The 25,405-nt window shown below is 42.6% G+C and overlaps 1 long non-coding RNA gene across 3 annotated transcripts in view; it reads right to left on the bottom strand.

Moving 5' to 3' along the window:
- Positions 1 to 24,479, bottom strand: part of LOC142072052 (uncharacterized) — a 32,700-nt gene extending 8,221 nt beyond the window's left edge. Inside the window, exons 1-4 of one of the 3 annotated variants that reach the window (XR_012668324.1) lie at positions 24,365 to 24,479; positions 23,914 to 23,993; positions 13,609 to 13,688; positions 9,775 to 9,957 (exon numbers count right to left, since the gene is read on the bottom strand). This is a non-coding gene — a long non-coding RNA (uncharacterized LOC142072052). Of the gene's footprint in view, positions 1 to 9,305; positions 9,958 to 13,608; positions 13,689 to 23,913; positions 23,994 to 24,364 lie in introns of those variants that run through there. The other 2 variants (XR_012668323.1, XR_012668325.1) reach the window with 2 other exon arrangements.
- Positions 24,480 to 25,405: the final 926 nt, after the last annotated feature.

The raw sequence follows: 25,405 nt of genomic DNA, 5'->3' as shown, positions 1-25,405 counted from the left end.
CTGAGGGCTGTGTCACAAGAAGCAGACCAATACAAGTCTAGAGTTGCTGTTGAGGGGGGTGCTGAAATGGGAATCTGCTATGCCTGGTACAGCCCCCGGGGTGTGCCCCATATGGTGAGTCAAATAGAGGGTTGCCAGGTGTCTGTTTTTTCAGCTGGAATGCCTGGTCAAAAAGGGACCCTGGTGGCTCTGGTCAGCATCACTGACTGGGCTGTTAAAAGCCCTGGTCCATGGCACAGTGGAGCTAAGGCAGGCTCCGTGACTGCCGTGGCTCCCAAAGAAGCAGCATGTACCACCTTTGGCTTCTAAGTGTAGGGATCTCTGCAGCTTCTATTGGTCAGGAACCATGGCCAATGGGAGTTCTGGGGGTAGCGCCTACTGATGGGGCAGCACGGAGAGCCACCTGGCCACGCCTCTGCATAGGAGCCGGAAGGGGGACATGCCCCTGCTTCCAGGAGCCGCTTGAGGTAAGTGCCGCCCAAAGCCTGCACTCCTGACCCCCTCCCATGCCCCAACCCCCTACTCCAGCCCTGATCCTCCTCCCGCCCTCCAAACCCCTTGGTCCCAGCCCAGAGCACCCTCCTACACCGCAAACCCCTTATCCCCAGCCCCACCCCAGAGTCTGCACTCCCAGCCAGAGCCCTCACACCCCCCCTGACCTGAAGCCCCCTCCTGCACCCCAAATCCCTCATCCCCAGCCTCATACCAGAGGCCTCACCCCATCCCAGAGTTCCCTCCCTCATCCTGAACCCCTTATTTCTGGCCCCATCCTGGAATCCACAACCCCAGCCAAGAGCCCATACCCCCTCCCACACCCATGCCTCTGCCTGGAGCCCTCTCCACTCCCCATCCCTGGCCCCTCCCCAGAGCCTGCACCCACATCTGGAGCCCTCACCCCCTCCCACACCCAACCCCCTGAGCCAGCCTGGTGAAAATGAGCAAGTGAGTGTGGGGATAGTGAGCGACAGAGTTGGGGGGCTGGTGCAGTGGGGGGGGGGCTCAAAGGAGGGGAGGGGAAGGGGGCGGGGCAAGGGTGTCTGGTTTTGTATGAGTAGAAAGTTGGCAACCCTAGTCCTATACTCACAGAGCTCAGTTTCCTTTGGCATTTCAGGCTCTATAGCGGGGTTGTCAGGCGTCTGTTTTTTTACCGGAACACCTAGTCGAAAATGGACCCTGGCGACTCCGGTCAGCACCACAGACTGGGCTGTTAAAAGTCCAGTCAGTGGCACAGCAGGATTTAAGAAATCTCCCTGGCTGCACATGTCTCCTGGAAGCGGCCGGCATATCTCTGCAGCCTCTAGGAGGGGAAGTGCGATCAGGGAAACTCAGGGTGCTGCCCTCCCCTTCCCCGAGCACTGCCCCCACAGCTCCCATTGGCCGGGAACTGTGTCCAATGGGAGCTGTGGGGGCAGGCAGGGTGCACCACGCAGAGTCGCCTGACCACCCGTCAGCCTAGGAGCCGGACATGCCAGCCTCTTCCGGGAGCCGTGCGGAACCAGGACAGGCAGGGAGCTTGCCTTCGCCCCGCTGTGTCGCTGACCAGGAGCTGCCTGTGCTAAGCGCTGCCCGGCTGGAGCTCACCCCAACACCCTGCCCCAGGTCGGAACCCCCTTCCACGCCCTAACTCCCTCCCAGATCCCACACCCCAAACCCTGTCCCAGCTACAAGCTCCCTCCCAGAGACCACACCCTCTCTTGCACCCCAACACCCTGCCTGTGCCCGCTCCTACACTCCAAACCCCTTGGCCCCAGCCCAGAGCCCCCTCCTGCACCCCAAACCTCTCATCCCTGACCCACCCAAGAGCCCACATCCCCAGCCAAAGCCCTCAGCCCCTCCCACACCTCAACCCCCAGCTGGAGCCCTCACCCCCTCCCGCGCCCTGTACCCCTCATTTCTGGCCCCACCCCAGAGCCCACACCCCAAACCCTTGCCCCAGACCAGTGAAAGTGAGTGAGGACTGGGGAGAGCGAGCAATAGAGGGAGGGGGGATAGAGTGAGTGGGGTGGGGCCACACAGAAGCGGTGGGGCCTCAGGGAAAGGGTGGTGCAGGAGGCAGGGCAGGGGTGTTCAGTTTTGTGCAATTAGAAAGTTGGCAACCCTAAGCTGTAGGACTTACACTTAGGAAGCTTTTGAAGTGCCTGCAGTTTTAAGACTCGTTTTGTCAGAAAACCTTCACTTCTCTCTTCCTTATTTAATTCATTACTTCTTTCAGTAAATCTCAGAAAATGTAATGTAATGATGATCCTTATTTACCAGATAGCTGCCTGTTGACATCATTTTAACAAGAGAAATGTGTGTGATTACATACCCTGGGTAATTCTAAAGTGACTCCAAATCATTCTGGCTGGAAGCTTGCAATCTCTTAAGTGCAACTGGGTTTCTTCAGTTGCCATTTTTCTGTGTGTGTTGTGGGTGGGGGGAGGTGGGAGGGTTGTCTGGTTTAACCAAGTTTATGGAGTGCAGAGACACCCCTGCAGTAACAGTAGTCCTCCGTGACTGATTTCTGCAGTCCTAATATAAAATGAGCTATTTTACAGGGTAATATTGATATCAAAAATCCAAGGCTCCTGGGCTATATGAATTCCTTAAAACCAAATGGTATAAAGTGGACAGTTTTCTTCTTGAAGGTCTATAGCAGGCTTTAAAATGAAACCTAATCTAATTATTTTATCTTCAAAAGTAATGTTTCAAGGTGAACATGTGGAAAACAGGTCTATCCAAACTCCATTGAAGTTGATGAAAGGCTCCTGTTATAGACTTCAGAGGGCTTTGGATTCTAGCCGAGAAAGATTTTGTTTCCATCGCCTGTCAAGACCCAAGGGAAAAGAGTAAGATTGAAAACAGTGGGATTGTGTTCAATTTTAAGCTCATATTCTTATCAGCTAAGTGCAACTACTGTAACATGATCTACAGAGGCATTTTGGCAGTTTCCTACAGTATTTCATGGTCTTAAATACTAAATTAGCCCTTCTACCTGAAGACTGTCTGCTGAATCCTAGTTCTCAATAGGTAGAATATTTTCTCTTCCAGTGCAATTGAACATTCCAGGCCTTGTTCCACTGTGGGATAAGGGACTGAATAAGTTGTTTTAATATATTTCAGCTGCTCTGTCTTGTATTAAAAATGACACTCTAGAACTTCTCGGGAGAGACCAACTGGGGCTGAGAAAAATCAATGGTGGCTTTGGTTTTTCATTTTTGATTGATTGCATCTAGGAGTATGGAGTGTCCTCTACGTTCCCAAATTTCCTCTCTCTAGTTGTGAATCTCAAGGTAGGTCTACACTGTACACTTCTTATGTCAGTGTGCAGAGTATATATGTGGCATGGACCCCTAGCATGTGTGTAAATAGCCGCGTAGGTGATGCAGAATTGCTTAGGCAAGTAGAGTAAAGACACACCTGAGCCCCTATGGTATGTACCCTATATGGCTCTCTACTTGCTCAAACAGGGCCTTTCTCATCTACAGTGCTGGGTGCCATTGCCTCCCCCCTGCCAGAACCTTTCACTGATATGCATAGCTACACACCACAGTGTGGAGGCAGCTTGCTTTTCACTGAGGCATGTAGCTACATGTACCCTACACACTGCCGTCTTGGGAGGTGTGCACCTTAGACGTAGCCTTACAGTGACAATTATCTCATTATTTTCTTTTCCCCTTTTCAAATCAAGCTACTTCCTTGAAAATAATTTAGAGACCAATTCTGCCGTCTGTGTGCGTGTGGAGTAGCATAGACCCCAATCCAGCCAAGCGCTTAAACACGTTTAACTTAATCACGTGGCCATGTTGCTTTGACTTCAAAGCATGTGCTTAAAGTTAAGCGCGTTCAAATCCAGGTGGAGCCAGTGGAAGTTGGCTCGCTCCTTATTTAAAATTAAGCAAATGCTTGAGAGTTTGATGAAGAGAACTACACCTAATACACACAGATCAAATTCTATTTCACGTGAAGTAGAAAGGCAGAATTTGGTCTTCAGGTTTGGTATGAGAAGAAATAGGGTTGTTGTTTTTTTTTGTGGGGGGAGGAGGGGAGTTTACAGACTTCTGACCACATATTGCAAAAATAGCCATTATTAGTACATTGAAATATTTTAAACCTTATGGTTCCTCTTAGACAGAAAAAATGCTTAGGCTTTGTCCACGAAGGTTGTACTAATGGAAGTGCTAGTGAGACTAGTGTACTAGTGCAGTGGAAGTGAGAGGGAACAATCCTAGGATCAAGTGTTTAGATCACCTGTACTTCTAAAGATGCACACTTGAATTTTGTATGATCTGTGCTAATGTACAAGCAAGTCAGAAGAGACTTAATAGGCTACATTCAGCATCGACTGTGTGCTGCATTATTTCTAGCATGGTAGACCCGTTCAGTTTCCCGTTGCGAGCATCTCGTGCTTCAGCAGTTGGAGGAACAATTTATTAATCTGTTGAAGTACAGTTAAAATATCTTGCTTTGGGAAAGAGGTGGAGAAATATTACAATTTTCTTGATGGCACCTATCATGTTTTATATTGGTGCAAAAGAAAATTTTGCACTTCCTGGTTAGAAAGCAAGCCTTATGGGCTAGTCTGATATGCCTTCTGTTTGTGACAATATTAGCTCTGTTGTTGGAAATGTATCCGTTGTACTGCTGAACTTCCTTCTCTGAGAGACGCTCACATTTTTACACTTACTTAAGGTGTTCAGTGCATGATATAAAGGAAAAGGCAGCAAATATGTCAGGACTTGTACGATATGTGGAAGCAGAAAAAGGAGGATCTGGGGATCCTTAGTCAATTTAAGGATAGAGTGAAAGGAAACCCTAACCTTTACCCTAATAACGCGAGAGTTGTAAGATGCCGTTTTCGCCTTGCTTTTAGTTTGTAAAGATGGAGTGCTGACTTAAACAGAAACCTTGAGATAAGGTAGCATCTGGAGGGAATTTGCATAAACAAAGGATAGCCGTTGATGTATGTAACGGGAAAGTATAAATACTTGTCTTACACTGCTTGTAGGGGGAAGATCTGCCTAAGGTCAGGGGACCTCCGTCCAACCACAGTCTTCCCTTGCAATTGCTCGTAATAAACTGTCTCTGACTTGTTGCTAACAAACGTGGAGTGAGGACTTGTTTTCTTTCACAAATAAGTGCTTTATCCAGTATATTTAAATATTGAATAAGGTCTCCGTTCTCCAGTGAGCTTCAGGTGGATAAACATATGTGCCTTTACAGAATCCCACTGGCGTCAGTGGATCTCTGCATGTGTACAGCAGTCCATCATATGGTGATCATCACTGGGGAAAACTAGCTCTTACACACTCTTAAGTGAAATCTAAGTCGATGGCAAATCTCCCATAGACTTCACTAAGGCCAGGATTTCACCCATTCTCTCTTTTTATGAGTGCAAAAAATAATCTGGTTGTCCTGTCAGTGTTAGGTGTTGGTTTTTTACAAAGCATGGTATAGTGCAATTTATTGTTCACACTATTGCTGATATTTTACCTCCTTGCTAAGGTACAATAACACCTTTCTTTTTTTTTTTTAAATCCCTCTTTACACATCTTAGATTCTTATGTCAATGTCCCATGGCCTAAATACACGTCAGCCTTATGGCTTCCATTTCAGTCGCAGCCTCTTTCATTTTCTAACCCTTTTCTTTGTTAGCAACCATTGCACATCAGTTACAAACTTTTTGGCCTGAGGGCCACATTGGGTTTCTGAAATTGTATGGAGGGCTGGATAAGGCTGTGTCTCCCCAAACAGCCAGGCATTGCCCAGCCCCTGCCCCCTATCTGACTCCCCCGCTCCACTTCTCACCCCCTGATGGCCCCCCCGGGACCCCTGCCCCATCCACCCCTCCCTATCCCCTGACCGCCCCTGGACCTCTGCCCCTGACTCCCCCCTGTTCCCTGCCCTCTGACCACCCGACCCCATACCCCGAACTCCCCTGCCCTCTATCCAACCTCCCACCCGCTCCCTGCCCCCTTACCACGCTCCCCGCCCAGAGCACCAGGCTGGAGCCAGCCACACCGCCGCGCACCACAGAGCACCGGGTCAGGCCGCAACTCTGCAGCTGTGCTGCCCGGCAAGACCTCGCCGCCCAGAGCCTTGCGCTGGCGGTGCAGTGAGCTGAGGCTGCAGGGGAAGGGGAACAGCGGGGGAGGGGCCAGGGGCTGGCCTCCCGGGCCAGGAGCTCAGGGGCTGGGCAGGAGGGTCCCGCGGGCTGTAGTTTGCCCACCTGTGCGCTAGGAGGAGTCTCAAACAGAGTTAGAGGGGCCTCCTTGCAATAAATGTGGTACACCATTGCAGTCCACTAACAGTTACTTTTGTGTGGCCAGCCATTCTTTCAGAATATTATCTATTCAATGTAATACATGCAGGAGAAAGATTCAACAAAATAACTTCATAAAATAATAATAAAGTAGTCACAATAACACCATTTAAAATCAATTAAAGAAACTTTTTCCTGTCTAAGCAATGAAAATACTAATTGACTGTTATTTTGTATTAACTACACTATCTTTTCTGTCCGCACCTTCTTGGCTCATTTAGGAAATTAAATAATACCTAGCTCTTAGGTAGTGGTTTTCATCAGTAGAGCTGAAAGCACATCACCGTCTTTAATGTAGTTATCCTCACAATGTCCCTGTGAGGAAGGGAAGTGCTATTATCCCAGTTTTTTTTAAAGATGGCTTCACTGTGCCTTGGCTCAATAAGACTTGTCTCTGCTCTCGCACATAGTCTGTGGTGGAGTAGGTAGTTGAACCCAGGTCTTTGAAGTCTGCACGGTCGCAGTGTTAGCCCAGGACTTTGGGAAGTTGATTCCCTGCTCTGCCACAGACTTCTTGTGAGACCTTGGACATGACACTTAATCTCTCTGTGCCCTGTTTCCCCATCTGTAGTATGGCAAGAATAGCACTGCCGTACCACACAGGGGTATTGTGAGGATAAACGCATGATAGATGGAGGTACTTGGATACTATAGTAATAGAGGCCATTTAAGTATCTAGGATACATAAAGAGGGTACACCTACATTATCTCTCTTAGATAATGGGCAAAATCACAATGGCTCATGTAAATGGGTTAATTCATTCCACCTGCACATATATCACACTGCAAGGTTGGGGCTCTAGTTTGAGATTCATAATTAAATGAATATCCACCTTTCTGCCAACTTTTTTAATGAAAACTGTAGTTTATGTTGTCTTCAGTCAAGCATGACCTTGGCAACGCTTAGTAATAAGAACGGGAAAGTCTTTGGTTGACACTAGCTGTTTCTCTTCCAATGATGGCTGCTGTAAATATATTTTTAACGCTTTTCCTTTTTGGTGGCAGGGAGCTTTTAAACTGTGACAGCTCAGATAATACTGTGGTAATTACTGTCAATTAGCAAGGCTAGGCACTTTAAAAAAACAAAACAGTGTTATCCTGAACTTGAATTTAGAAATTCAGGTTCATGCTCTAGAACACAACATGTAGTATAAAGTTATCCATCAGATCTGCTTTGTTTCTTATTGGATGTGGAGCTTGCCAAGCCACTTTGCTGAAGCCTCATCAGCAAGGTACAGAACTCTCAGCTCCCCATCAAATCTGGTCGGAGTGTAGTCGTCGGTGATGTGAAACATCGTCTCTTTGGCAACGACCACATCTGCGATCTTCAGGTTGGATCCAGGTGTGAAGGCTGGTTGTACAATGACCCTGGCCTGTTAGGAATTAGTTCAGAACAGCCCATGAGCAGTGTATCAAATCAAAGCCAAACACACACATAGTCAGGTCAGTTATAAGAGACTGATTTTGGGCATCAGCTGCAGACCATTCTTCATTACCCATTGACATCACAGAGAAATCTGGCAGGTCAAGTGGGCCTACAATAGGTGCCTCGATGATAAGTGCACTCTTGGGTGGTCAAAGAAGTTTGTATACAGTGGAAGGCTTGGGTTTACCCTGATCTTCTCAACCATTCTGGCTGTGGATTCCTCACGATGGAGTTGCATCCGATGAAGTGAGCTGTAGCTCACGAAAGCTTATGCTCAAATAAATTTGTTAGTCTCTAAGGTGCCACAAGTCCTCCTTTTCTTTTTGCGAATACAGACTAACACGGCTGCTACTCTGAAACGTGTGGAGGAATGCTGTTGTTTGACACGGGGAGCCACAGTATTGGGGTGGGTCAAATTGTCCCAGTTATGATGCAGATGGTTGAATATCATTTGTGGACCAACGAACTTGACATAAGATGAGTGGAGCCAGGCTGGTGCACAGCAGTCTTCTGTAGAGTTATGGAGAGCTCAACTGGATGATCAGAGAGTTTGAGCATTTGATCCGCATGAAGTGATGGCCAGTTTGCTTAGAAGCTTGTTACGTGGTCTCACCTTAGACGCAGTTTTCCGATGAAGTGAGCTGTAGCTCATGAAAGCTTATGCTCAAATAAATTGGTTAGTCTCTAAGGTGCCACAAGTCCTCCTTTTCTGTTTTCCTCTGGTGGTTAAGATATGTGAGAGATCTATCTAGGGTTCGCCAACATAGGCTGGGTGGGATTTATGTTTCAAGTGATGTCTATTGAGAAAGATACACAGTTCTCGGACTGCTCCAGCAATGTAAAGATGGAACAGATTAGAAACTGTCTTGGTCACACTTGGTTGTAAGTGCCACTGACTACAGTATTTGGCAGTCTTAATCAAGTAAGTGTTTAGCGTGTCTTCAAGTTCTGGGAATGACTGTGCTTGGACACCTAAGCGGATGTGACCTGTGTATGTGAACTGATGGGACTGGTAAGGGGAAGGTTGTTTGTGTACCGTGAAAAGAGTCAGTACCAGTACAGAGCGTTGGAGTAGACTGTTGGTTTGTCGTTTCCACGCACTAACACAGTCTTCCATGTGCTCTCAAACATCTGTGGAGGAGGAGAGGTCAATTATGACCACTTACGCTGGGAGTGCTCTGACCATCTGACTGAGACCCATGTGCCAGATTGTGTCCTATTCTGCCATCAGGTCTAGAAATATGGCTCCTCTCAAGGTTCCTTCCCCCCTCTGAACTCTAGGGTACAGATGTGGGGACCTGCTTGAAAGACCCCCTAAGCTTATTCTTACCAGCTTAGATTAAAAACTTCCTCAAGGTACAAACTTTGCCTTGTCCTTGAATAGTATGCTGCCACCACCAACCGTGTTAAACAAAGAACAGGGAAAGAGGCCACTTGGAGACATCTTCCCCCAAAAATATCCCCCCAAGCCCTACACCCCCTTTCCTGGGGAAGGCTTGATAAAAATCCTCACCAATTTGCATAGGTGAACACAGACCCAAACCCTTGAATCTTAAGAACAATGAAAAATCAATCAGGTTCTTAAAAGAAGAATTTTAATTAAAGAAAAAGTAAAAGAATCACCTCTGTAAAATCAGGATGGTAAATACCTTACAGGGTAATCAGATTCAAAACATAGAGAATCCCTCTAGGCAAAACCTTAAGTTACAAAAAGACACAAAAACAGGAATATACATTCCCTCCAGCACAGCTCATTTTACCAGCCACTAAAAAGAAAATCTAACGCATGTTCTAGCTAGATTACTTACTAACTTAACAGGAGTTGGAAGGCTTGCATTTCTGATCTGTTCCTGGCAAAAGCATCACACATACAGACCGAACCCTTTGTTTCCCCCGCCTCAAGATTTGAAAGTATCTTGTCCCCTCATTGGTCATTTTGGGTCAGGTGCCAGTGAGGTTACCTTAGTTTCTTAACCCTTTACAGGTGAAAGGGTCTTGCCTCTGGCCAGGAGGGATTTTATAGCACTGTATACAGAAAGGTGGTTACCCTTCTCTTTATATTTATGACAGCTCCCATCTTCACGTTTTTCAGAAAACGGTTTTCACTTAATGTTGTCAAAGTTAGCACTTGATTGTAGGTGCTGCAACCTCTGCGAAAGTCTGCCTGCTTGATGCTGAGTATTGACTCCACTTCTGGGGAGATGCCCTTAAGAGTGAGATGCTCCAGCACCTTGAATGGCACACACAAGAGATATCAGTCAATATCTTGTAACATTATGTGGATCTTTCCCAGGTTTCCAGAGAGCAATGACTTTTGACATGTCTTCAGAAGTCACTCTGTTAAGTGTGGTAAAACAGCATTTGATATTCATATATGGGGATTTAAATCTATTTTAAGTAATTTTATAGCCTCATTGAGTGCCTCCCCTCACCCTTCTGAACTAGGGCAGTATTATCCCCACTTCACAGATGGGGAATTGAGACACAGAGTCTGGTTGATCTTGGTCAAGTCTGTAGCAGAGCAGGGACTTGAACCCATGTCATCTTTCTCCTAGATTAATGCCCTAACTACTGGACTATCTTTTATCTCAAAGAACTCTACAACCTATGGACCTGATTGTGCAAAAACTAAATGAAACTGTCCATGTACATAAGTCTGTATAGACATATAATGCAACACAACTGAACTGCATCAACTTCTGGGGTGGTGCTTGACCATTATCAGTACATAGCACACTCTACAGCTATGGGTGAAAAGAAAGCTTTGGCTGAAGACACCCGCAAAACAACTTCTGTTACGAAAATTACCATAATATCTTTATTATCCACTCAGTGCAGAGACTGCCCCGTCTTTTTTTTTAAAGGTGCCATATTTACATGTAAATGTGTTACTGTGTTAGTCTGTTTCCTATTTTCTGAGTGCAGAAAGGGTGCTGAGCTAGCTCTTTAAATACACAGAACAGTTTTCAAATGAATTAATGTAGTATGGTATTAATCAAGTTGTCTTGATATGCTTTAATTTAACAAGAAAAAAGTCTAATAGATTTTTTTGGTGGTTTTTAAATTAAGGCAATTTATATCAGCTGTCTTAAATAGACAAGGATACTGCCCACAATAAAATTAGCTTTTGAATCATCTTACTCTAGAGACTTGCTTCATATTAAACAAAATTTTGCGGTATTCCATGACAGATTTTAACATTTAAAACTTTGATATTTATTAGGGGTACAAAAATCAATCTGAAATGTTTTTAACACTTTTTTGTGGTGGGTGACTAAAATTAATCTCCTAAATCCTTATGTTATGTAAAATAAGTGACCTGACTTTTAAAAAGTCTGAGGCACCCAGCAATTGCCAATCATGGCATTGGGAATTGGTGGGTGCTCAAATGCATTTGAAAATCAGGTCAATTTATTGGGGTGCCTAAGTATGGACATAGGAGACGATTTAAAATAGACAAATCTACAAACTAAGTCCTAGAAGGCTTTTATTTTTAGTTTTTATTTTTTTAAAAAAAGCTTACCGTCAGATTCTACCAATAAAAAATTGGGCATTGTTCTGGGGAATCCTTTATCCTGAATTATTTGGTTTATAGTTGAACTGTACACTAGTTCTCAGATTTCGAGATGGATGGCTGTAAAGTTGTGCTGTAGCTTCTGTGCAGTTGGCAAACTATAAATGTGCAGGGGGAGGGGAAGGGGTAGGGAATCCGGATCCTTCATTGCAGTGTCAGATAGCTATTGGTTCTGCTTTGGTTGCAGGAACATGCCACAGCAGACTGAAAGACAGTATGTAGGCGGTGAGACGTAGGCCACGAATTGTAGGCCTCTAAACCCGACATTTGTGGTGGTGTAATAATCGCTGTCCTCTCAAGCCATGCTTTTGTGTGTATGTCAAGAAAAGAAAACATGACACACAGTTTCATGGAACTGTAAATTAACATCTTTCAAGATCTTGAACAGAAGGGAAGCAGCAGTCATAAATATTATAAATGGTATGCTGGAATCTACGTTAAATAGCAGCATCACTCTACAGCATTCTCATCCTGAGTCTCTACAGATGGTGATGTGCTATGTACTTGACTTTTATTGTTGTCACTTTTATGCAGTGCTACTTGTCTTCTACCAGACACTTGAAATCATGCTCTGGTTCTGTCTTTTTATCTTGCATATCAAATTTTAATTCTCAAGTCAGACACGAAGTATATGGAGGGCACAGGTTGATTAGATGGATTATCTGATCCTTCTAACCTATTATTAAGGAGGTTTCCTGTGGGTGGTAATCCTGAGAAGCCGGACAGAGAACCAATAGTTTTCAGAAGCATTAGCAGCTTAAAACAAGACCAGATATTGACATATGAGAACAGGATGCAGATAACACTTTCTTCTATAACTTCACCTTTGCCATCATGATTCACATTTTAGGCCAAATTGATTGGAAATTAGTTTTATCTGTTGGAATAGAGTTAAGACCTAGGGTATCTTATCTACTCTTCTTGATATGCACTTCCAACAACATACAGACAATATCATTCCAAACAGAAAAATGACTAGTGCTTTGTCCACTTCTACCTTTATGAGAGGAGGCTCAAGGAGCTTGGGTTGTTTAGCATAACCAAAAGAAGTATGAGAGGAGATAAGATTGCTCTCTAAATACATCAGAGGGATAAATACCAGGGACGGAGTGGAGTTATTTAAGTTAAGCACCAGTGTGGACACAACAACAAATGGATGTAAACTGGCCATCAAGAAGTTTAGGGTTGAAACTAGATGAAGTTTTCTAACCATCAGAGGAGTTACGTTCTGGAACAGTGGGGATAAAAAACCTAATTCGCTTCAAGAATGAGCTTAATATGTTTATGGAGGGGCTGGTATGATGATACTGCCTAAAATAGCATGTAGCTGGTCTGCGACTGCTAGTAGCCGGCGATGGGACTAGATGGGGTGGGCTCTGAGTTACTACAGAGAATCCTTTCCCACAAGTCTGGCAGTTGTGTCTTGCTGAAATGCTCAGGGTCCTACTGACAGTCATGTTTGGGGTCAGGAAGAAATTTTCCTGCAGGTCAAACTGGCAGAAATCCTGGGGGAGTTTTGCCTTCCTCCGTGGCATGGGGTACAGGTCACTTGCAGGTTTAAAGCAAAATAAATGGTGGATTCTCTGTAACTTGAAGCCTTTTAAAATCATGCTTTGAGGACTTCAGTAACTCAGCCAGAGGTTAGGGGTCTATTGCAGGAGTGGGTGATTGAGGTTCTGTGGCCTGCAATCTGCAGGAGGTCAAACTAGATTATCATGATGGTCCCTTCTGGCCTTAAAGTCTATGGGTGTGGTTTGGAGGGACTGCTCACCGGCCATAGCCCATGTTGGAGTTGGGGTGTTCTCTGTTAAGCTTATTAGCATGTGTGTAGGATCTTTTATTTTAAACGTTTTCTCTGTAATGCTTTTTACCTTCATAAAATAAGCTTACTGAGAAATTGCTGAGTGGTAACTTATACCAATGGCAATTACACGGTGCACTGCAAATTAATGTTGCTTAGTCCGCCTGTCTGTTGCTAGGGAGATCACAGAATCCCCAGTTGACTGCACAGTCTGGAAATACACTGATCAGAAGGGAGAGGCACGTGACTCGCGACCCAAGGGAGGCACTGACTGGGGAGCCAGAAGCCTACACTGAGTGCCCTTGTTGGATCATAGAGGGGAAATACAAGTGCAGTTGCCCTGAATTGTGACCGGCACTTTTTGAAATGCCAATAGAGTCATGTTGGGTTTTTTTTTTTTTCATGAAATGTTACTTTGTTTTCTGATAGATTCTCCGATATTTAAAATACATACATGCCTCCTCTGTCTCCTCTTGGTGTGTTAAGCTCATGTGCCTGATTGTTACCTGGGGACAAATTTTGTGTGACTGCAGAGAAATGAGCAGGGCTCTTCCATGGTGTAGCTCGATGATCAGGTGCTAGAAACCTGCATAAAAAAGCAGAGCAAACATTGCTAATGCATCTTGGTGGGTGGATCTTGATAGGTGCCACACCAGATACCATGGTTAGCACGTCCTCTGGGGCAGAAGGATCTAGAAGCTGGACAGCAGTGGTCATTTGGGGAAACCAACTAGCAGCAGACACGCTTGGGAAAGTTTAGGCGCAAGCTTATGTTTTGCTGTTCTTAAGTGATGAATAAAGCTAAGACCTAGGAAGGGGATAGATCTGGATCTTATCTTGAGTCTGTATATTCTGTACAGGAGAGATGGTTGGCTTTTTTTCATTCAATTTTCCAGGTTTTCAATGGAAAAAATGGAACATGTGGAGTAGAAAAAAGTTGGGGGGGTTAACTTTTTCATCAGAATATTTTTTTGCTGGAAACTTCCATTTTTATTTAATTTCCTTATGAGAAATTGGCATTTTTCAGGCAGCTCTAGTTAGGACCAGCACAGGAAAACCGTGAGTTTAGCCTGCTTTTTCAAATTGTTGTGCTAAGTTATAAATGAACAGAATGAAAAGGAAAACTTCTCTCCGCACCAGATTACATCATGACAATACAGAGTGCTGTCCCTATTTCTCTATTCAGTGCAATAAAATCTACTGTGAAGTGTTTTCAAGCATTCTGCCTGTAGTTTTGCTTCCAAGAAGAAAAAGGATGGAATTCTGGGTCCAACGCTTAGATAAACCATACACTTTCTGTGAGACCTTGGTTAAGTCAATTAACATTTGGCTAATATATTCAAAAGTGACTATTAATTTCGGGGTCTTCAGTATTGGAGTGTCCCAACTGAAACATTTTAAAAGGACCTGACTTTCAGAGGTTGGGAGCTGAGTACTTTCTGAAAATCATTCTCCATTTGTCAGGTGTCTCATGCTGAACACTCCAGCCCTGATGCACCCAAAATAATTAGTCACTTTTGGCCAGAGTCTGTGTTTTAGTTCCCCCAGCCGTTGTCAAACTTGTCTGTATTCTGGAAGTTCTTTGTCACAGGGACTCTGTCTATGCATTTTCAAAGCACCTAAGACAATTGGGCTTTTGTGTGATTCTATAATACCAATAACTCTTTTCATTCATTTGCAGGAGAAGTGAGGGGTTGTTTTATAGAGCTCAGAGGACTTTAAGCATGGGAGCTTATATGTAAAAGTTTTTGTATGACTATAATCAAGCTCAAAAGTTTAATGAATGAGAGAAATGCTGCATTATAAAATGTAATTTTTAAGACGTGTCTTCCTCTCTTAGAGTGACTTTTACCATCTGTAGAGCATTATCGTTGGATCCTGGGGGGGGTGGGGGGGGAAGATTACATGCCGCCTTCTATGAAGTTCTTCATCTCTTCACCCCTTTAGTTCTTCAAACTACATTAAATATAAAAAATACAGTGAAGAAGGTAAATGCTTTGAATCCCGCTGTGGGCTCTGTTTGGTATAGGCAGTCTTTCTGATCCTTTCCAAGTTCTTACGCTGGGTTGGCCAGATTCTCAAGGAACTCTACACCCGACATGCTGAGTTTTTAAAAAAATCAATCAATCTGGCCACTCTTTTTGAAAATCTGCCCCTATTTGTAGGTACTGAGCACTTGAAAATTTGACCCTTAAGGCCTTGTCTATAGTATCAAAACTTGCTTCCATATTACAGCAAACCCCAATAGCACAGATGCACTGATCATGGCAACTAACTGCTGATTGAGAGAGGTCTCGGGTGTTATCGTCCTGGATAATTTTTTCAAGTGACATCAGAGCCTAAGTCTCATTGAATTTCTGTTGAAAGTCTCTTGAAAATTTTACCTAGCTTCCGAAGTTACAACATATGGCTAATGTTACCTAGACTATGTGGCTGAACCATCGTTTTTAGGTGGGGGTTTTTTTTTGTTAGTTTTAAAGTGTATGTGCGGCTGGTATTACGTGTTTTTATGATATTGGAAGGGTTGGGAAAGGCATGTGATCCTTAGTCCTAGGCATCCTAGGTATTGGATACTTATGCCAGGGCGCACAGAGCTCTATTGAGAGGGGCTATGCACAGTCAGAGGGAAATATCTAGGCTCAATTTGGCAATTGGAGCCATACTTTATGTGGGTATTGTAACTGCAGAATTTGAGTTAACATGATGGTTATGATGATGTAATTGTTCCAGTGTAGGAGGGTCAAATCTTCCAGTTTAATTAATATAAGGAATAACTTCTAAAACCAGTGACATAATGAAGTGAGAATTGGAGAAAGGCATCAAGAGGCTGTTTTTCATAATAATGTGTGTTAAATACTGGACCTCTTGAGCCTATCCCCAGGAACCATCAAAGTGATCTCATTCTCAGCATTCTCATTACTTAGCAATCATGGTGCCTTTTTTAAAGTGTGTGGTTTATATGAATATCCAAGTTTATGCACACTATGGCAGATCTGATAAACTGGAGTATAATTCCACTATCATCAATAGGTAGGACAAAGTGCTTTAAAAATGATGATACTCCCTAGCTTTAACATGTTTGGGAGTACTCCCATTTGATGACCAATCCTATTTCCAATAAGCAGCTGACTGTAACCGTTACTTCATTCTTCTAGACAAATGGCAGAATCCAAATAACTATTGAGACGCTGCAGGTATCTCTAAAAGCTGGAGACTTTGTTCTGTCTCATTTATACATGTTTACTATCAGCACTGATTCCCAAGCCCTTTGGAATGGATCCTGTACAGCCCAAATAAATTTGCAGATACCTCCTACTACATTCTTGCTGACAGTTTACTGCAGCTGAATAGCTGTGGCAATACTTATTCCAGCGTGCCCTTCCCCAAACCCATGTATCTCAAAGCAGTGGTGACTTGTAAGCTTAGTACAGACTTTGTATATGCTAATGCTATTAATACAAATTGGACTATTTTCATAACTGTTTGTGTCCTGAGGGTTTAGTTTTGTGAGGTGCTGAATGCCCTCCACTTCCACCCTTTACAGTGGGAGTTGATGGTACTAAGAAAATGTCCTGCACCCTTAAAATCATTGGGAATTTAAAAACTTACTTCTGTGAGAGTGGGATCAGGACAATAGTGTCGGGCAGTCTAGAGCCCTAAACCTATAGGATGGGATTTCCAGAAGGGCTCATCATTAACCCAGTGCTTTTTCCATTAAATTCAGTGGAACTTTCACCACTGACTTCAATGGGAACAAAGTCAGCCCAACACAGCCCACATTTTTAAAATCCCGCTAATAAGCTTTGGGCTACATTGCTAACTGGGGCAAAGCTCCAAGGGAGGGCAGAAAGACGATAACTTAACGGAATCTGTCACATTAGCTATTAACTCAGTAGTTATTACACACTTGCTTCCCATGGTGCCTTGGGTAACAGAAAACACCAAAGACTTTTTGGAGTTTGTCAAGTGAAGAATATTTTGTGTAATTATTTTGTTCATAAACTGCATGAAAGTTTGCTAAAAGCACTAAGTTCATTTGTATAATGAAGCAGAATAAAGCAATTTTGTATCTAATGATCATCTTTAAATGCTTTCAGCATGAAGAAAATGTAATTTCAGTCATCATTGTAGAATATAAAAATAAGTTCTTTTAAAATAGTATTTAAAATTATCACAGAAGAGGGAAGCAACCGACTTAATAAACCATGGTGAAGTATCCTTAATAGAATTGTTTGTTGAAAATCACGAGTATTTATGCTGTTCTGACATTAGGGTAAATGCACATTAGCTGGCTTATATAGTTATTGATAGCTGGGCTTAATGAAATTATAATAATACCCAGAATATTTCTGTAGAATAGAAATATGTTCCACCAGAAATATTATTCTTCTCCTAGAATGTCTGTGAAAACCAAAGTATCAGAGCAGATCTTCAGCTGGTGCAACTCAGACCAATTTACAATAGCTAAGAACCTGGTCCATTATGTTTAGAATAACCACAGATTCATTTATAAGAGAACTTCTTATTTAGTATGACCTGCACTTGAGATTGTAGACCCTGACTCAGAAAAACACTTAACTGTGAGCTTATGTGCTTTTGTGTACATGGTCTGTAAAGATGGGCTGGCTTTCCCTATTCGGGGAAGGCTGCCTTTAATTTATAAGCTTAAGGGATGTATGTATTCAATGGAACAGTCATGGATCTGTGTGTCTCCCAAAGTCCTTTTGAATAAGCTACTTAATTCAAGTCCCAGAGAAGCGATAGATGTTTAGATATACAAATTCTTAAATACTGAACTTCGAACTGGATATTTGGAAAGCATGACTTTCTCTCCCACAGCACACAGTACATCTGCATCTGCCATAGTTGAAAATGTGCTTTTTTTTAACTTTCATCACCTAAAACTTTATTCAAATCCTTCAGAAGAGGTACACAAGTTTGTGAAGATTTCTCAGGTTGAGCCAGATGCTCCATTTCAAATCATAACTAATATTCATCTGGAAATATCTTAGGTGTTCCTCTTGCAAATTACATTCCAAATATCACATTATATTTCCTTAACCACTTATGCCAACGGCTTTCTAGTAGGGGCTTGTGGTAAGGAAATGAAGGGGAGAGTGAGGCATGAGGAAGAGAGAGACTGTTGGAGAACTGTCTCACAGGTAACATTTTTACATGGTGTCTAATAATAATGGGATTGGTGTATTGTGGGAAGGCTTCCTCTGAAACACGAGCTACTGGGCTGAGCAAGATTGGTTAGTTTAATGTGGTCTTAGTGTTTGTCTTCTATTTTAATAAACATAAGTGATTGGATGTAGCTGATCATGAAGCAGTATCATTTTAGACTTGCCACATTGGAAATTAGGTGTTAACTTTTAGTTCATTTTGGAGAAGCCGAGATTAAATATACAGTTGCAGTTAGCCAGAATTTAGGGAAATGTCTTTAATTTTAGAAATCAGTGCAGACTGGGGATTTCAAATCTGAAATAAAACTTGGAAATTGTTTTTCAGCAATAATGAGATTACTGGAAATCAATATTTGCAGCCACTAGTATGGATATCGCTTCTATCTGTGTATCAAGATTCCTATATTGTGCCCATCATTGTAGCATTTAAGCCTTCATGCCCCCAGGATTGAGATATGCACTCCAATGCTACGGTTGCTTGGCAACTGTCCAGCAAAATAGCACAGGGGTGGGGAGTGTACATGCATAGTAATGCATGAGTGTCTAATGCCAATCTGTGTATTAGTACCATTATCGTTTACATTTCCTTAAATGAAAGCACTACCGACCCTTCCGTCTGTACTGAAAGGCCACTTACGCTCAGTGGTGGCAAAAGCTATGTAGTAGCAATATGTAGAGTGCTCAGTACCTATTGTTTCCAGTGTAAGCAAACCAGTATAATAGGTCTGCATTTATTCTTTCCCCACAGAACAGAGTGGTGGAAAAACAAAGCCCACTGTTGCAGTAGACCAAACAAGCAATGATAAACCTGTAGGTAGTGGAAGCCACCTATGTCCCATCACGCTTTCTAACTAGAAAGTGACTAACTTTCTGACTAAAGGTGAGACATCAGAATTGTGGAAACTTGGCATTTTATCTATCTTTGACATTATTTTATTTGTTAGTATGTATAGCATTTCCTATGTTCAAATAATAGCTAATTAATTCACACAGCATCCCTGGGATAAGTGATTTGGCCAAAGCCACATAGCCAGTCAATAATGGATCAGTTTCACAGTTATAGGGTGAAATGGACTTCTAGTAATTGGTGCAAGAGGTTCAAAAGTTTGGGCTAGAGCCACAAAGGGATTTAGGCACCTAAAGTGGTAGGTAGATGCTTAACTCCAGAATTTAGATCTTCAAACCTCAAAACGCTTCTCAGCTGCCACCTAATCCTGTAGGAGCCAAAAGTCCCTAGCAACCTAAATAATTGCCCTTTGCTTCTGCACAAGCTGCCTCAGTCTAGGTGCCTAAACCCCAACTGGACCTCAAACTAGGCATCACCCCACTTTCATTAGGCCTGATCAAGTAGGCATTCTTAGTGACCACCAAAGAGACTGGGTCCCTAAACCTGGGTATCTCACATCCCAGGAGAGGAACATACCCTTAGAGCAGTGGTAATAAAGGGGGTCCTCTCCCTCCCCCTGCTTTGTGAATCTAATCCTCCTTTGCTTATTTGGGCATAAGCTTTCATGGGCTAAAACCCACTTCCTCAGATGCATGGAGTGGAAAATACAGAGGCAAGTATAAATACATAGCTCATTAGCACTGCAAAAGTGATTTTTTTCCTCCCTTGGTATTCACCCCCTTCTTGTCAAAATTCCCAAAATCCAAATGAAAACTTTCAAGACAACTTGAAACAAAATGTTTCTGAGCTGAGTGCATGTGTTGGTGTTGGGGTGAGCGTGGGAGTGAGGAATCCATCCATAGGATGGACCAATACACTTTAAAATAATGGGGAAATCTGAAATCTGCAGTAGTTTGGGGTTTTTTTGCTCATCATGGTCAATTTCTAGACCACAGGAGCAAGACATACCTATAATATACACTATTTGGAGTAGAATTCAGTCTAAAATGGCTGCTTTGTAGGAGCCCAGTCATGGTTTCACTGGGAATGGTAGGTTTCTTCCTCAGGGACTAGAATACACCCCTCTGTTGGAAAAAGCCACAGGAAGGAAAGAAATCACAAAGTTTTCCCCTTGCAGAATTTTCCTATTACTCCCTCTTCTGGTGGCAGTGTTTTGGGGAACTGCAGAATTTGAAAACCACATTCCTCTTCAACCCTGCTGAAATCTCAGGGCTCTGCAGGGAAGGGATCAGTTTTAAGGCTGGCTGGGCTCAGTGCATCCAGGGGGCAAAGGGATCTGTGCACATTCCTTAAATGGGTAGTGTCAAGTACAGTTAGGCTAATGAGTGATTTCTTTTTTGAATCATTGCAAGTTCCAAAAAGTCAGGAAAATAAATTGTTTGGGATCAAACTAAACATTTCATTCTGATTGCGGGTTTTTACTTTTTATTTGTATAATAAAAATGAAGGAAATTCTGAAATGAGAAGTCACTTTAAAACTTTTTGGTTTGAAAATATTAAAATTGAACATGTAAACAATGTTGTAGCTGTGTCAGTTCCAGGATATTAGAGATACAAGGTGGGTGGGGTAGTATTTTTATTGGACCACCAACTTCTGTTGATGAGAGACAAGCTTTCGTGCTCACACATAAGAACATAAAAATGGCCCGATTGGTCAGACCAAAGGTCCATCTAGCCCAGTATCCTGTCTTCCAGCAGCGGCCAGTGCCAGGTGCCCCAGAGGGAATGAACAGAACACAGAGCTTTGTTTCTTTCTAAGACCTGAGGAAGAGCTCTGTGTAAGCTCGAAAGCTTGCATCTTTCACCAACAGAAGCTGGTCCAATAAGATATTACCTCACCCATCTTCTCTCTCTAAAATTGACCATTTCATTTTTTTCTGATTCATTTTTAGCTTGACCAAAACTATTTGATAAAATTGACACGCATTCCTGAAATATTTCAACTGACCTGAATCTGCATATTTCAGCAAAATATTTTGTCCACAATGTTTTACCCAGATTCAGTACCAAGATCTCTGGCAGGTTGGACGGAGTTCTCATTTCTGCACTTAGGAAGCAAGTGAGTTTGGGAGTGTGTACAGTTGCTGTACACCCAATGTTTATAAGGAACTACCTCTATTCTCCATGTTGTTCTCTGACCCTTCACAGGTGCTACAGGGCCCTTGAAAGCCCACGCTGCGAAGGGAGGAATGGTTATGATTTAGCCTTAGTTATCTCACCATAAGTGCAGAAGGAAGAGGTTCATCTAACAGGGCTGTGTGTAATTTGAAAACTTGAGTGAAAACACCCTCGCGGTTGAGTCTGACAGCAGAGGTTGGTGGGGAAAGGAGGATTATAGATATAACAAATCACACTAGCTCTCTTTATTGAGTGCATTGAAGAAGTGATGAGCATGTGCCAGTTTGTAAGGATTTAGCTGAAGTGATTTGAATGTCTAGAGATAGCATATCAAGGTCTTGAAGTGCATTTCCCTCCTCCCCCCCCCCAAAGTTTTGGCTAGAGATGTGCCCAGAGAGTATGGGAAACCAAGGTTAGAATGCTGTATGCCTGCGTGCTTTGAAAATCACAAGTCCTGAATCAATAAGTTACAAGCACCACAGAAGGTTAAAGCATGTGAATTTACTAGGGAAGAAATGTCACTGTTTTAAAGGCTGCATGCAGTGTACAGGGCTCATCCATTTAAATCCTTACTGTCTGATGCGTCTTTGCACTATGGGCTTTAATAAGACTTGCTATCATTCATATTAAAAGAACACATTAAATACAAAATACTCCCTTCTTTTCAATAAGTTGTGTGTCTCCTATAGATCACTGAAGGGTTTGGGCTTTTAGACACCATGTTTAGGTCCACTGTACCATTACATTAGATTCTGAGTGATTTGGAGTGGCAGCTAGTTAACATGAGAATTAACACGTTTTCCTCTTGCAAAGAGTTACACAGAATTGAGACTTTCAGAATTAAAGCATGGAGAACATCATAAGGAGGAACATAACTAAGCAAGAGACTATGTGAAGTAGAGTGATGGCCTTGGGATTAAGGCTCTGTATTTGGGCAAAGGAGATGAGGGTTCAGTTCCTTGTTCTGACAGACTCCTGATGTGATCTTGCACAAGTTACTTAATCTTTCTGACTGTGCATCAGTTCCCCAACTGTAAAACTGGAGAAGACAAGGATGATCATCCTCACCCCTTTCTTGGCGGGCAGAGCTCTTACTGTGGTATGTCCACATTACCGTGGCATAGCTATGCCATGGCCGCTGTGGAGCCATAGTGCAGACGTTTCCTACATTGACTGAAGCAGTTTTCCCTTGCTGTACATAATCCAGCTCTCCAAGAGGTGGTAGCTAGGTCAACGGAAGAATTCTTCCATTGACCTAGCTCTGTGTACACTGCGGGTTAGGTCAACCTAACCATGGCACTCGGCGTGAAACTTTTCACACCCCTTAGCAACGTAGTTAAGTCAATCTCACTTAAGTATGGACCAGCCCTATATATATGTACCCAGCAGAATGGGGGACTGATCTCAGTGGGGGCCTTTAGGTGCTAGGATAATAAAAATACTGAAAGATAGATCGTAATTTCATTGTTCAGAAGAAGATGGCAGAATGTAGTAGTAATGAATGAATTTCTTTGTACAATAATGTCTAGCAGATTCAGAGTGCTTTTCATGCATAAATCTCAGTGACTTAGAACAATGGGTTAATAATACACAATGATAAATTCTGCATTCACATTGGCTTTGTAAATTGTGTTTTTTCATAAGCTCTTATGGTAGGAGCTGACATTCTTGTTGTAACTCAAGCATTGAATGGGCTTTGTTATTTTGCAAAAAGAGTAATTCAAACTATTTCCAATATAGCATTCCATACAATCAACTCTTCTAAACCCCCTGTTGTAAAACTCATTCCAAAAGCATGGAGAAAGCAAATTCACCAAAACAATTTCAGAAGAAACATTAATGAGACTGTTAGTATCTTATTTTACCTAGCACGCCCACCCCTTCTTTCTTATGCATGCATTTGAATGTAGAGCCAAATCCTCAGCCAGGGTACATAAGCATATGTACATTGGAGCTTCCTACTTGTGTGCCTTCATAGATTATTCTTTGAATGTGTTGTGATTGCCACCTGCAGTGCTAGCATATGAACAATAAAGCTTTCACTCTAGAAAAGGTCACAGTCCTCTGCATTAAGCAGTACACTTTGTTACATTTTTTCAAACCATCAGCCATGATTCATCTTGCTGTAATGTAATATATTGAATGCAAGTGTGCGGGGGATGTTGGTATTAAATTGTATAGATCAAACCTTAACTGAAACTTTTATATTGTTTAAGAAAAGTTTTATGCATCCTATTTTAAAAAATCAAGCCTTTCTATGTATAAATTCATCTGCTTACTCCTACATATTTGTCATTTTAGAAAGATGTTTTTGCAGCCACCTTGGGTGAAAAAACCTTTAGTAGATGGTGGATTTTATAAACCGAGATTACTAATTGTCATGGGGAACGTGAAGTCAGGCTGTCCAACAAGATTCTTGATTGCAATGGTGTCAAGGCTGAATCCCCACTCTGGCACTTCAAGTGCAGAAGGTGGGGGCCCGCAAGGATTTTAAAATTAATACTTGCCACTCCAGACTTGTATTACACTTCCAAGGTTACAGCTTTTCTCACCTTGGCTTGGTAAATGCTGCCACCACCGAAATGCGGGAAAAAACCTACCTTTGAACCCAGGAAGGTGCACTTGGGAATTTCTCCCTGTGGGGTACCCTCAATCCCTTTCACCCCCCTCTGGGGAAGAGCTGAGAAAGAAAACAAAGGAAATTAGCGGTTGCCACCAGTTAATTAAACAACATATGCACAAACCTCTTAGGACACCAAAAATCCAATCCTGTTCTTAAAAAAGGTAAATTTTATTAAATACAAAAAGGAAGAAAATACATCTGAAACTTAGGCTTTTGCTAGATTTTAAAAGAGCAATTCCAAAAATTAAGCACCCAAAATAGCTTTCTTTGGGAGTTCAGCTTAAAGATTACAAGTAAACAAAAGCATCTGGGGTTAGCACAGAGGAGAGCCACAAGCCAAAATAAAGAAATAAACCTGATCATGTCTGTCTAAACATTCCCTGTCCCAATAATTCCTTCTAGGTATGGAAGATAATTTTTTTTCATACCTGGTTCAAACCTTACACAGCATTCCTGCTTATAGCATTGCTGCTCCGTGTCCCTGCAGCCCAGAGAGAACAACAGACAGAGGGAAAGTTTCTTTCCCAGTTTTAAAAAGTTCTACCTCCCCTTTGGCTCTTTTGGTCAGGTGCCCACTTCCTTTTCTTTAGCCGGGGGACTTTTAACCCTTTATAGGTAAAGCAAGCGAACAGTTACCAAGAGGGATTTTACAGCTAACTGGCTGGTTGGGTGTCCATAAAAGGGAGCTACCCTCTCCCTTCATTTATCACAAAAGGTTATAACTGAATGACTTCTAAAGTAATAAAAATGACTAATTATAAGGTGTACAACAAGAATAATGCATTTTGGTAAACATTTTGTGAAGACATGTTTCAGTAAAAAATCCAGGTATCTAATTTGAAACATATAATTTACAGCAATCTGGCTCATTTTAAACAATGAACTAAGGTCCAAGTTCAGGAATGTATTTTAGCATGTGCTTAACATTAAGGAAAGAGAGATTGTTTGAGTCTGTATGTACAGCTGAGTGGGGAAGGCAGGGTGAGAAGGGAAATTATTACATAAACTTTTTCTGAACTCAAAGTTTGGGATTCAGATGTAGAGATTAGAGACAGCTGAAATCCAGGTGCTTTTAGTTTCAATCAAAGCATGTTTTTCTATTCTTTATGAAAAAGGAAAAAACCCAACGTTAGCAACTTTTCCCCTACATGATCAGCAGTTTCTAGAAGAGCTTTCACTTAAGTTTAACAGTGTCTTGTGAATTTCAACATGAAGTTTGAACAATAACATAGCTGATACCGGCACTACATTGCAGGCCATCAAGACGATGCTGTAATTGTATGTACATGTTACAATATGGGAACGAGGGGACGTTGCAGAAGAGAAATGGACATGATACTCGCTTGATATTACTCTTTCTGAATTGCTTTATTTTTTTTCCTCTTAATTGGCTTGGATCACATTTCTCTCTCCATCACTGGTCTCTCGGGCAACATGGCGTTACGTTGGAGTTGGATGATGACTGAACA

The sequence above is a fragment of the Caretta caretta genome, chromosome 5 (assembly GCF_965140235.1).
Source record: "Caretta caretta isolate rCarCar2 chromosome 5, rCarCar1.hap1, whole genome shotgun sequence".
Taxonomy (NCBI): Eukaryota; Metazoa; Chordata; order Testudines; family Cheloniidae; genus Caretta; species Caretta caretta.
Note: the sequence above shows the minus strand (reverse complement) of the source record. Positions and strands in the feature narration are given on the sequence as shown.